Raw genomic sequence first — 14635 nt, 5'->3', positions numbered from 1 at the left:
TTCCTGTCTATCGGTTCTGATAAAGTGCTCTATTATATAACTTTTGCTCTGGGATTTTCTGTTCCACTCACTTCCGTTCCTGTCTTTTTCTTTGCAGTACTGGAGACATATCTCAGGAGCATTCTACCTCTAAGCAACACCCCCAGCCCTAAGTGTGTGTGTGTGTGTGTGTGTGTGTGTGTGTGTGTGTGTGTGTGTGTGTGTTACTGGGGGTGGAGCCCAGGGGCCTTGTACCTCCAAGCTATACTCTCAGGCCTATTTTATATTTTATTTGGAAACATGTGCCACCACACCTGGCATTGTTGTTTTTGAAACAGGTCTCACTGAGCTACAAGGGGCCTAAGTAGCTGAGGGTTCACAAGCCTGCACCACCACCCCCCGGCTCCTGGGATTTCTTGGTTGTTGGGTTTTTGGGGTTTCTATCTGTGAAGTTTTATTTTGATCTAAGGATTTTCCTTCACACCAAATGTTATTATAGAAACGATAGCAAAACTGAACTTTTAGCTTGTAAATATTACTCAGGCAGCAAACTAGTTGGTCAGTGTTGTTTTTGAAAATAGATCCCAGAGATCCAGCCTGTCATCCCTGTCCTTGGCAGGCTGAAACACAGGTTCACAGCCAGCCCCAGTAACTTAGAGAGGCCTTCACCAACTCATCGAGACCATTTCAAAATAAAAAATTAGCCAGGAGTGGTGGCACGCACTAGTAATCCCAGTACTCGGGAGGCTGAGACAGAAGGATCGCAGATTCACAGCCAACCTCAGCTATTTAGTGAGGCTCTCTGCAAGTTATAGTGAGTCCCTGATTCAAAATAAGAAATAGGGCTGTGGGTGTAACTTGGAGGTAGAATGTGCCTAGGTTCCATCAACCACCAGTACCTAAAAAATAAATTTAATAAAATAAAATCAGACTGGGTGTATAGCTTGGAGGCAGAATGTCCCTGGGTTCAATCCCCAGTACCAAAAATATATACAAGCTGGGCGTGGTGGCATATACTTGTAATCCCAGCATTTGGGAGGCTGAAACAGGAAGATCGTGGTTCATGGCCACCCTCAATTACTTAGTGATGCCCTTTGCAACCCTGCTTCAAAATAAAGAATAAAAACTAGCCGGGCGTGGTGGTGCACACTTGTAATCCCTGCACTTGGGAGGCAGAGACAGGAGGATCACACAGGTTCGAAGCCAGCTGTGCTGGCTTAGGAGACCCTGTTTACAAATAAAAATGTAAAATTAGGTCTGGGAGTGTAGCCCGGAGGTAGAAGGGCTTCCAGGAACCCCAGTACCACCAAATAAATAAATAAATAAATAAATAAATAAATAAATAAATAAAGGCTGAAGGTGTAGCTCAGAAGTAGAATGCTCCTGGGTTTAATCTCCAGTACCATTAAATAAATAAACAAACTTATAAATAAACACAAAATAAAATTTAACAAAGAGGATAGGTGCCAGAGATCTGCTCCAGCCAAGCCAGAAGTCCCTGAAGGTGGTCGAGGAGTCGGCACACGAGGGGATGAGAGATAATGTGCTTATTAGCGGGGGAAAGGTGTCCCTGCCTATGCCCTAGAATATAATTTATTTATACATGAGTCTAACAGATGACAGCAAGCCACGTCACACATACTTCTTCATCTAGTTTTTCATTAACCAAAATTTCATGAAGCAAGCATACCTCAGACCAGCCTGTTTGTCCTGTTTTTGTTCATTATTAGTTATGAGGTGAACTATAAAAATGTACTACTACTCTACGTCACCGATGATAAACTTTAACTGAACTTTTCCTATCCTCTGTCTTAACTACTTAGTGCTAAACATACTGTCTCTGGTTTTAAAATCAACTGCTAATCTTATCTGCCATTCTAACCACTAGGTATTCTATTAACTTATTCTGTCCCAACCACCAATACCACACAACTTATTCAATTTCTCATAATCTTACAATGTCTGCACTTAATTTCCTTGTAACACCTATCAGGTTGTCTACCAAGAGAACTCTTTTGTGCTTTAGTGAGCAGGCACCAAGGAGATCCCTGCCTGCCCAACCCTCTGTAGGAAGGGTAGAGTCCTGACGTCAAGCCACTTTCCATTAATATTAACTCTGCGCTTTCCATTCATCACACATTCCTGTACAGGAAAGTGCAGGGTGGGCTGGAGGTGGAAACGTATTCTGATGAGCGCCAGCCCCCCACAGGGGATACCACAGTCGACCAACCACCGTTTTTCTTTTCTTTTCTTTTTTTTTTTTTTTTTGGTGGTACTGGGGTTCCTGGAAACCCTTCTACCTCCGGAATACATTCCCAGACCTATTTTATATCTTTATTTGGAAACAGGGTCTCTTAAGCCAGAGCAGCTGGCTTCGAACCTGTGCAATCCTCCTGTCTCTGCCTCCCAAGCGCAGAGATTACAAGCGTGCACCACCACGCCCAGCGACCACTTATCTGATAAGTGACATTCAGAAGGCCTTGCACAGTAGGTATAAATTTCCTAAAGTTAACTTTTCCTTTCAAGGCTAAAAGCTTAAGTGAGTTAGGAGTTGTAAGCAGAGGAACAAAGAGCTCTTTTTTTTTTTTTTTTTTTTTTTTTGCGGGTTTAGGGATAGAACCCAGAGGCATTTGACCTCTGAGCTGCACCCCCTGCCCTATTTTTTATTCTTTATTTTGAAACTGGGTCTCACAGAGTTGCAGAGGGCCTCACTAATTAGCTGAGGCTGTCCGTGAACCGCGATCCTCCGGTCTCAGCCTCCCAAATGCTGGGATTACAAGCGTGTGCCACCACGCCCGGCAGAGCTCTTTCTATATAGGTCCTTGAAAACTTCCCAACTACACAACAAAGAGCTCTTTCTATGTCACTCCAAGAAAAATTCCAATTACAAAAAATAAAAATATGAAAAATTTATATTCTTCTTCGTGCTATTTCCAGCACAAATAAATCTTAAGACATTTTCTAGTCATATTCATATCAATTTCTGGATTATTACAGAACAGCAATCTCTCCCACTCAAAGCAATTTTCAATTTCTTCCAAAGAATCATCAATATTATCATTATTATAACTGAAATCAAGAGGGACAACGGCTTCGTTTTGGCCAGCATCTTCCAGCCCTGCGGAATTTGCCTCAGCTGGGCTACACCAGCTGCTGGAGCGAGGCCTAGAGCGACCCTTTCCCAGAAGCTCTAGAGGGAGTGTGTCCCCACAGACAGTTGACCCCAGACCCTCCCTGCTGAGCAGAGGACACAGACACAGCACTCTGCCCATGGTCAGCCACCATACCAGGTGCGCCACCATCACCTTTATGGCCCCAAAGGCTACAGGTGCTGAGGGCAGCCACGTCCCAGATGACACTCCGGGAGGCCTGGTCTCCTCTCTCAAACTCCCAGGGAGAAGGAGGACCAAGACGGTGAGAACCAGCGTCACTAAACCACGGCCCAGCCATGTCTGGAGGCCTGAAGGGTGAACAAACTGTACCCTGATGTCTCCAATACCACAAATACACACACCCACATGCACACACACACACACAACATCCAGTTTGGAGAGGCCAAGGTAAAGCCCCTGTAAATCCCAGCCCCGATGCTGCCTCTGGAGGAACCAGAAAGGATGCTCTGCCTCATCATGGCATCTTGCCTGACCTGATGGGGATGGAGCCCGTGTTGATGGCTAATAAGAACAAGCTTTGCTACTTAGGCAGAAAACAATACAATCCTTTTATGTCTCTGAGCTCTCAGCCAGAGCTGCAGCCAAGGTTGACCTTGGTCAGCTCAAGGTTGTCTGTCAGCACAGCTGAACACTGAATGTTAGAAACACAGAACCTGGCCGGGCATGAAGGCACACGCGTGCCATCCCGGTACTTGGGAGGCTGAGATGAAAGGATCGTGGTTTTCAGCCAGCCTCAGCTACTGAGTGAGGCCCTCCTCAACCTCGGGAGACCCTGTTTCAAAATGAAAAGAATAAAGGCAGCAGAGGCAGGGCCGTTCCTGCTCTATGACAGGGTCGCAGCTGGGAAGAGAATTCCACAGGGATAGAAGACTCTTCCATTATGACTTGGAATCCTATGAAATGGAGTCCTCCATAAGACTCAATGATGCCTCATGATTTTAGTTATAATAATGACAATATTAAAGGTTCTTTGGGGAAAACTGAAAATAGCCTTGAAGGGAGACTGCTGTTCTGTAATAAATTAGGAAATTGATATGAATATGACTGGAAAATGTCCTAAGGTTTGTGCTGGGAATAGCACTAAGAATATGACTCATGAGGAACTTTTCAAAGAGGTACGTAGAAAAGAGCATTTTTTTTTCTCCTCTGCTTACAACACTTAGCTCACCTAAGGTTTTAGCCATAAAAAGAAAAAGTAACTTTATTATTTATTTTTTATTTTGTGTGGGTCTGGAGATGGAACCCAGGAGCATTTGACCTCCAAGCCACATCCCCTACCCTATTTTTATTCTCTATTTTGAAAAAGGGTCTCACTGAGTTTCAGAGGGCATCGCTAAGTAGCTGAGGCTGTCCGAGAACTACGATCCTCCCATCTCAGCCTCCTAAATGCTGGGATTACAAACATGCACCACCATGCCCGGCTGAAAAGGTAATTCTAAATAAACCGTACTTACTGTCCCAGGCCCTCGGCATGTCACCTCCAAGATAGGGGGTCTGCTGTGGTATACCCCTCAGGGGCTCGCACTCATCAGAATACTTTTTCACCTCCAGGTGATCCTCCACTTTGGAAAGCAGAGTTAATATTAGTAGAAAATGGCTTGAGGTCAAGACTCTGCTGTTCCTGCAGAGGATGGGCAGGCAGGGACCTCCTTGGTGCCTGCTCACTAAAGCACAAGAGTCCTCTTGGCAAACAACTTAATAGAAATATTAAGAAACTTAATAGAAACTTAAACAACTTTATAGAAAATTAAGGTATAGCTGGGTGTGGTGGCACACCCTCGTCATCCCAGCAGGAGAGGCTGAGACAGGAGGATCGCAGTTTGAAGACAGCCCCAGCTACTTAGTGAGACTCTGTTTTAAAATAAAAAATAAGGGCTGGTAGTGTAGCTCGGAGGTAGAATGCCCCTGGGTTCCATCCTCAGTACCACAAAAAAAAAAAGAAAAAAGAAAAGAAAACTAAGGTATAGACAATGTATGTTGAGACCATGAGAAATAGAATAAGTTCAGTGTAGGTTTGGTGGTTAAGATTAAGTTAACAGAATACCCCAAGGTTAAAATGGTGGATGAAAATAGCAGTTAGGCTTAGAAGTAGAAACAGTAAATCCAGCACTTACTTTTAAGATAGAGAATAAAAGTGAGTTGCAGTACATCATTTATGACATAAGGTCATAGGTTAAACATAGGTAAGTAAAAGTTTTAAAAGATTATGGATGAGAATAAGTTTTGTAGGTCACCTCCTAACAGATTTAAATGAAAAATAGAACAGAAAAAATAGATGGTTTTAAGGGTGACTGCTTCTTGAAATTTAGGCTAATAAAAATACCAAATGTAAAACAAAATATGTATGACGTGGCTTGCTGTCATCTGTTTGGATTAATGTACAAACAAAGCATATTCTAGGGCACAGGCAGAGATGCCTTCTCTCTGTACTAAACACAGGGTTTCTCGTTCTTCAATTTTTCTGAACCTACATCTCCTTCAAGACCCCTGGACTGGCCGCAGCTGGACATCAGCATGAACCCGGGCATGGTGGTGCACGCTCGTCATTCCAGCATTTGTGAGCTGAGTTGGGAGGATCATGGTTCGAGGCCAGACTCAACTACTTAGTGAGGCCCTCTGCAACTCAGTGAGATCCAGTTTCAAAATAAAGACTAAATCTTCCTAGGCGGCCACAACGAGAAATGCCATTTGAAATCGCTGGTTCTCCCTATAGACACAATACCCAGGTCTCCTCAGTTGATGGAAACTGCACAGGTAAGCCAAGGGGGACAGAAGTTGCTAAGTGTGAAGGAAAGTATGTTATCTTACCTGATGCTCCTTTTGCTTCCTGGGAGGAAGAAGGAAGGGGGACAAAGAAATTCCCCCATCCTATTGTGTAAACGCACTTTTTTTCAGAGAACTGACTGGCACTGCACATCTCGGTTGGGTAAAGTAATAAACCATGCAGTGTATGATTGTGTGTAGTACAAGCGTGCGTGTGTGCTATTGGGGACTGAACTCAGGAGTGCTCTACCTCCAAGCCATAGCCCTGGCCTGTTTATTTTTTGTTGTTTTTTTTTTTTTCTTTTGGTGGTACTGGGGTTCCTAGAAACCCTTCTACCTCTGGGCTACACTCCCAGACCTATTTTATACTTTGTATTTGGAAACATGGTCTCTTAAGCCAGGGGGGCTAGCTTTGAAACTGCAGGATCCTCCTGTCTCTGCCTCCCAAGCATGCAGGTTTTACAAGTGTGGCCACCACGCCTGGCTAATGGGCACTTTATAAAGCAGGCATTATAAATTATATATTATATATATTATTATATATAATTATATATATAATTATATATATATATATAAATTATATATTCCTGTCCAATATTTGGAAAGTCACATTCTAGCGCACAAGTAAGAGAATGTTATCCAGCCGGGCGTGGTGGCGCACGCTTGTAATCCCAGCATTCGGGAGGCTGAGACGGAGGAACGCGGTTCACGAAGAGCCTCAGCTACTTAGTGAGGCCCTCTGCAACTCAGGGAGACCCTGTTTCAAATTAAAAATAAAAAATGGCGAAGGGGGTGCAGCTCGGAGGTCGAATGCCCCAGGTTCCACCGCCAGACCGGCAAAGAATAGAGAATGTTATCCCTTTTGGCAGCGGGCACGGTGTCTCTAAGGTCTCTTTGCCTAAATCGCGCTTACACCTCACTCCCAGGATTCGATAGCACTCTGCTTACTGTCTAAGTAGACCATAACCCGCTTCAGAAACACACCTGAGGGTCCTTCTTAGTGGACACATCCAGCCAGAACCTAAAGGTACTTGTGCTTGATCTAGAAAGTCGGTCAAGGCCACGGCAGCAGCCCACGCCAAGGGATGCTCACTCCAAGGGAGGGTGCAGGCCTCCAGCGCTCTGATGCAGCCCTGACTGTCAGGAGCAGAGGGAAGGGGAGGGGACACGACCCCTCCCTGGCCCTTCTTCTGGTGATTTTAGGGATTGAACACTGAGCTGCAGCCCTTTAAACTGTTTACCTTAAAACAGGGCCTTGCTAAGTTCTAGGTCCTGTCCTTGAACTCATGACCCTCCTGTCTCAGTCTCCCAGGAGCTGCCCTGAGGCCATGCTTGGCCTTGGGGGGACCCTCCCTACCTAATTTACCTCAGTCACTGCACTGGCCTTGCCTCCCACCATTTACAGATTTTTTTCTCTCCCTGCCTGTGAAAGATGTTCTTTTTCTCCTTCCTGGTGTGCAAGAAGGGCGAAATGGCCTATAACACTGGTTCCTCCTGGTGACCTGGCGCAGTGGAAGGAGGCGGAGAAATCCCTTCACACAAGGCTGCCAGGAGCTCTGGAGCAGCTGCAGGCATCAACTGCAGGGTTGTGGGTCAAAAGAAACTTGTGAGGGGCAGGGTTGGTTAGGACAGGGAGGTGGCCCTGAGCAAGCATTACTTAGCAAGGCCGCAGGGAGGAAGGAGGCATCCAGCTCCATTTGGCAGAGAGAACTTATTCGAGGCATCCAAGTCCAGGGCCAAGAGGAGAGTCAAGGGACTGGCCAAGACAGTGGCCACTGTTACTCCATGATCCTTCTGCAATGCGTGGGGTTCACTCAGAGTTCCCCTTTTCTGTGGTACTGAGGATTGAATCCCGGAGCATTCGAACTCTGAGCAGCATCGTCAGCCAATTTTTTTTTTCTTGAATTTTAAAACAGGGTCTCACTAGGTTGAAGAGTTTCCCTACCTGGTGAGGCTGTCCTCAAACCACTGATCCTGTCTCAGCCTCCCAATTTCTGGGATCACTAGTATGTGGCACACACCACACACCTGACGAGTCCTCACTTGCCACAGGAAAACCAACCTCCACACCATGTGCCTTCAGGACAGGAGACACCCAGAAATGGAGTGACAGGCACTCTGGAAGAAACTAAGTCACGCTTCATTTCTTCTTGCTGTGCATTTGTTCTGGAAGTTAGAGCAATGAATTTCTATTGCTGAGATATCTGGATGAGGTCTCCTAATGTACACTTGTAAAGACATGACTGGCAGGCACTCAGGTGACCTGGAGCTGCTTCGAAAGCAGAGAATCTCCCGACCCTTATTGCTAATGGCATCTTCCTTTGCCCTAAACACCATTCTAGTCTGGCCACTAACCTCCTGAGATCAGCCTTGCTCTGCATAAAACACTCCCAAGATGTTCCTACCGCGGGGCCTCTGTGCTGCTTTTGTTCTGACTGGGGTCTTCTTTACCAGATTCCTACCATGGCTCCTTCCTCTCTTCCTCCCTGAGCTCTCCCTGAGGGCAGCTCTATGTCACTCCCTCCACACCCGCCCCACTCAGTTTTCCTCAGAATGCCCACACTGCGCTGTGTCCTCCCCCTCACTCTGTTCTGCAATGGAAACGAGGGGACGGATGTGGACTGCAGTCTCCGCTCTCCTGTAACCAAGGCCTCGGATGCTGCTCAGGCAAGAAACATTTGCCCTCCTGCCATGGATCTATCGCATTTTCTGGCCTAAGGCTTCTCAGCCCTGCTGGAGCCCCATCCACGTTGGCATGGCATCTCCAGGCAGGGTTCAGCCCAGCTTGGCGTAAGGTCTGGACATGCCTCTTCTCCCAGGAGGACCCTCACTCGTCGCCTTGCTGTGTAGGGGAGGCATTCACGGCCGCTCTCGCACAGAGGCTCTTGGTGTTTCTCAGCACACTCTAGTTGTGGTGACAGCGGGGTCCTCTCCAAGGTGAATTCTGAGTAAAGCAGCAGCTAAGGCCACGCACGCATAATGCAGAGACGGCCAGTGTGCTGTGGCAAGTCTAGGTGGGACAGCTCTAACTACACGGGTAACCCGACCTTCTCAAGAATGGGAGTGTGCACATTTGGGCCTGAGTCCACTAGAGCAACCTGACTATTCAGTGGTATGTTCCTAGTGTCCTTAATAAATTTGTATTATTTAATTTTGGTTTTGTGTCCTTCATCTTATTTTTTGTTTACAGGTTGGCTCATCCTAAACATCTAGGAATGGCCGGGTGTGGTGGCGCACACTTGTAATCCCTGCACCTGGGAGGCTGAGACAGGAGGATCACACAGGTTCGAAGCCAGCCTCAGCTACTTAGTGAGGCTCTCAGCAATTTAGTGAGACCCTGTTTCCAAATAAAATATAAAATAGGTCTGGGAGTATAGCCCGGAGGTAGAAAACCTCTGGATTCCACCCCCAGTACCAACAAAATAAATAAATAAAAAATAAACATCTAGGAATGAAAACTAGCTTCTTACGACATATAATTTCTATAATATCTATGCAAATTCCTCTAAGAACACAGCCTGAATTTTCCATGTGACCCAGAAGAGGCTCTGCATTACTGCAAACTACAAAAGTAGTAAGAGCTTTTTATAAAAACGGTCCAAACGATGAGTGAGGCAGAGAAAATGTGTGCTTCACTGGGCCGGCAAAGCTTGCAGATGGACTTCCGGAGGACACAGGAATAAAAGTCCAATTTCCCTTTTTTAAAATTTAGTATTCAGGGTAGAATCCAGGGACAGTCTACCTCTGAACTCCATTCTCCATTCACAGCCCAATCTTATTTTTGTTTCCCCAGCTCTGAGGATGGAACCCAGGGGCATTCTACCTCAGAGCTACACCCCCAGCCCTAGTTTTTTATTCTTTATTTTTAAACAGGGTCTCCATAAGTTGTGGAGGGAGGACCTCACTAAGTAGCTGAGGCTAGCTGCAAATCAAGGATCCTCCTGTCTCAGCCTCCCAAGTACTGGGATTACAAGTGCACACCACCACACCTGGCTCCAAAAAATATTTCTTAAAATGCAATAGATACTGAGAGCGTTTATAAGGAATTTAAGAGTGTTTTGATGAATTAGTCATTTTAGGATAAACTCAGCATGAAAATTAACTAGATCAGCCACATGGAATATTTTATTTACTGTTTTTTCATTTACTTTTGTTTTTAACTCTAAACGTTCACAAGATGGGTCACAATTATTTTATCTCCAGATTTCTTGGTCATGGTTTTGGAAAAATCACACAGTGGCCTAGAAAGACATTGGGCCTTGGCATTCAGGTCAGGGGAGGTAGCAGCTGGAGACTCTGAGCTCCTGTATCGGGAGGACTCCAAGACTCAGTGTACTGTGCCTCGGGGGCAGAGTTCTGAGTTGTGGCTGAATTCTCCTCAAACTGTGTCCTGCCGCTGTGATACCTACAAGCCTCGCGGGTGTCTGCTCACGTGTTAGGGTCGCTTGTGTGCTGAGGGCTGCCATGCCCTTGATGTTCAGGAAGAACAGTCTGCAGGGCCTGGGTGCCGGGGAGACAGACTTGCTTCACTAGGGCCGTAACTGCTGTGACTATACACACAAACGCTGGGAGACCCTTACTGTTCACAGCCCCGTAAGTCAGTCTCAGGCTGGATCATTTGGACTCTGTGTGAAAGTAATACTTCGCTTTGAACTCTAGGTGTTTAAAATTCCCATGTAGTCTCTGAAAGATAACCTTAGAGAATTGGAACTTCATGAGATACTCTAAGATAGTGCTGAGCATACCTTTCGGATATAAAATAGGATTAAAGCAGTTCATAATATTGGAATCTCTAGATATAAATGTATTGCTAACTGCAATAAAATTTAAGAAAGTTGTATAAAGGAGAATAAGAAAAGATTTCTATTACTATGCATGAGTGATACTGAGAAAGAGATAAGGAAAAGATTAACTACAAGGAAAGCATCAAATCAATGTGTCCGGCAGACATTCGGCTTTGAATTTATGAAGACAGAGTAAGGGAAATTGTACTTCATTTATAATAATTCCATGCAAAACATACCAACCAATACACTATTTTCCAAAACTCTGAAGTGGGTTTGATAAATGGAAAAAGAGCTGAGTTGGGATTTGAACTCTTAATAAGAGATACGTACTCAGGAACTTTACAGGACATTAAAAATATATTTCTAAATTTTATTTTTTGGCGGGTCTGAGGATGGAACCCAGGGGCATTCAACCTCTGAGCTACACCCCCTGTCCTGTTTTTTATTCTTTATTTTGAAACAGGGTCTCACTGAGTTGCAAAAGGCCTCATTAAGTAGCTGAGGTTGGCTGCGGAACTGTGATCCTCCTGTCTCAGCCTCCAAAATGCTGGGATCACAAGCGTGCGCCACCACGCCCGGCTTCAACTTTTTTTTTTTTTTTTTTTTTTTTTGGTGGTACTGGGGTTCCTGAAAGCCCTTCTACCTCCGGACTACACTCCCAGACCTATTTTTTATTTGTGGAAACAGGGTCTCTTAAGCCAGTGTGGCTGGCTTCGAACCTACGCGATCCTCCTGTCTCTGCCTCCCAAGCGCGGGAATCACAAGCGTGTGCCACCATGCCCGGCTTCAACTCTTATTTTAAATTGTTCATCATACACCCATTTTCTCAAATAATAGGGAAAAATAATCTAGGGATAAAATATAAGATACATCTTCATGAGGACAAACTGCATCAAAATAAAAGTCTTTAGGGAGCTGGGCGTGGTGGCGAATAACTATAATCTCAGCATTTGGGAGGCTGAGATGGGAGGATCACGGTTCATGGACAGCCTCAGCTACTACTTAGTGAGGCCCTTTGCAACTCTGTGAGACCTATTTCAAAATAAAGAATAAAAAATAGGGACCCCTGGGAATAATTTCCCGAAAACTCCCCAAAGAAACAAACAAACCAAAAAAAAAAAAAAAAAAAAAAAACAGAAAGAGAAAAAGATAGAAAAATAGAAAAAGAGGAAAAAGATAGAAATACAGGAGATAGTTACAGCCCCATGCCAAAATGGCATGGGGGGGGGCAATTCACCACCCCTCAAGATACAGCAGGTGGACTGGACTTTTTATACCCATGACCTCCATCTTGTTTACGGAATTCTGACATAGTGAATGACCCTGTAAGGTACCTCCCCCAGCAAGGTGTGGCAAGGTGTCTCCTTTCATGAAGGTTGACCCTCCTCCCTCCTAGCTAGCTTATCTAATCATGTAGATCTGTCTTTAGATAAAGGCTTAGTTCTCCTCTCCTATTGACTTGCTAATTACATTTAGCTCAGTCTACCTAAGTTTCAATAGCTCTTTGCTTCCTGACCAAAGCCAAGCCTTTCTCCCTCTCCAGGTCTGCGGCCATTTTGACACAATCATTTTTGAAATATATTAATAATCAGAGCTTTCTCAAATCTTCCTAGGCCATTCCCAACACTGGTACACTTAGTGAGACCTGTTTCCAAATAAAGTATGAAGTAGGTCTGGGAGTGCAGCCTGGAGGTAGAAAGACCCCTGCGTTCCACCCCCAGGACCACAAAAATAAATAAATAAAATCAAAATTTATAAAAATAAATAAAACTAACAAGTTAAACTTAATAGTCTTCAACTTAGGAAAAAGGAGATATGACAATGTCTTAATGTTATAGTGTGTCTTTATATTCATGAGTGCAGTGTTGTGTGCCGTTTTAATAAGATTTGATAATCAATGACAGATAATTTAGTTAATAACTAAGTAAAAAGTTTTTAATGTCATATATGGATTGATGCTTGTAAGTTTTATTTTAAAATTGACAGGCAAGCCAGGCGTGGTGGTACATGCTTGTAATCCCCATGCTTGGGAGGCTGAGACAGGAGGATCGCACAGGTTCAAAGCCAGCCTCAGCTACTTAGTGAGGCTCTCAGCAACTTAGTGAGACCCTGTCTCCAAATAAAATATAAAATAGGGCTGGGAGTATAGCCCGGAGGTAGAAAGCCTCTGGGTTCCACCCCCATTGCTACCAAAAAAAAAAAAAAAATTGACCGGCAGATAGCAGCTGCCCAGGCCTAGCCCACCTATGTCTCAGATAAGAAACCCCGGCTTAGGGCGTGGTGGCGCACGCTTGTAATCCCCGCGCTTGGGAGGCAAAAACAGGAGGATCGCGCAGGTTCGAAGCCAGCCCCGCGCGCTGGCTTAGGAGACCCTGTTTCCAAATAAAAATGTAAAAATAGGTCTGGGAGTGTAGCCCGGAGATAGAAGGGCTTCCAGGAACCCCAGTACCACCAAAAAAAAAAAAAAAAAAGAAACCCCGGCTTATGCCTTATTTGAAGTTAGATGCTTTAGGAGTTGGTTTAAGTTTTATAAGTTTGCTGTGACAAAAAATGAAATTAGTAATTGTGACAATAATATTATGTAATAACATTGTTATTATTGTATGAGATAATAAGAATCAATAGTATTGTGATCAGTAGTATTGTGCGCCAATAGTTCAATAGTATTGGGTGGTAATTATAAGCCTATAGTTATAAATTTAATAGCAGAAGTTTATAATAGCTAATAATAAAAATAAGATAATAGGTGATTAGAAAATGTTTTTAATTGTATAGAAGTTCCATAAGTTGTAAGCTCAAGTGGCCAATATTAATGGGCAAATTCCTAGAAAAGCTAAAAGTATAGAGTATCCGCCCTGGCTAAGAGCACCCGCCCCTACCAGGGCTGTAAATCTAGATAAGAGACCCTCTGCCCCTACCCCTGTTATGAGAATGTAAAGCGGGAAATTTAAAAAACGTCATCAATGATGTAAAAATGACTTGCAATTTGATGTAAAACTATAAATTTGACCCCCAAACGGAGCTCTGGGCCCATGCCATTTCTGCTGTGCCAGAGGTGCTTGGGTCTAGGTTCGAACCTGTAATAAAGTGTGGCTTGACAGTCTAATAAATAATTAATTGGCTGTGGACAGTTATGCTCGCTACAACATTAAAGCATTTAATATTCACGTGAAGTGGACCCTTCTTATACCACAAAAATAACAACCTAGAGAAACTTTAAAGTAATTTTTTTTTTTCTTGGTGGTACTGGGGATGAAACCCTGGCTACACTTCCAGACCTATTTTATATTTTTTATTTGGAAACAGGGGCTCTTAAGCCAGGGAGGCTGGCTTGGAATCTGGGCGATCCTCCTGTCTCAGCCTCCCAAGCATGGGGATAACAAGCATGCATGACCATGCCCAGCTAAAGTAAATTTTTTAAAGCCCTAAATACCAGGGCGTGGTGGTACACACTTGTAATCCCTGCATTTGGGAGCCTGAAATAGGAGGACGGCAGGTTTGGGGCCAGCCTCAGCTACTTAGTGAGGCCCTCTGCAACTTAATGAGACCCTGCGTCAAAATAAAGAATAAAAAAATCAGGCTAGGGGTGTAGCTCAGAGGTAGGCTGCGCCTGGGTTCCATCCCCAGCACCAACAACAAAAAAATTTTTTAATGAAAAAAACCTAAATTATCATAACTCAAGTTTCTGATGCTTCTCAGGGTCCCAGAAGCCACAGGGATTTGCATTATTCATTGGGGCTTCCAAACCATTACACCCCTTAAAAGAAACCAAGTGCAAAACAGACATATCTGTGCTGAGGCCCAAGTCCCTGAGCTGATTGCCATAAACAGGATGCATCAGGAATATGTGAAAACAGATGCGGAAGCATTCCATACAAAGACCTTCACAAACCTTGGGGTGAGAAGCAGCATTTCTGCCTCTGGGCACTGGCC

This window comes from Muscardinus avellanarius (assembly GCF_963383645.1).
Source record: "Muscardinus avellanarius genome assembly, chromosome: 17".
In the NCBI taxonomy this organism is placed as follows: domain Eukaryota; kingdom Metazoa; phylum Chordata; class Mammalia; order Rodentia; family Gliridae; genus Muscardinus; species Muscardinus avellanarius.
Note: the sequence above shows the minus strand (reverse complement) of the source record.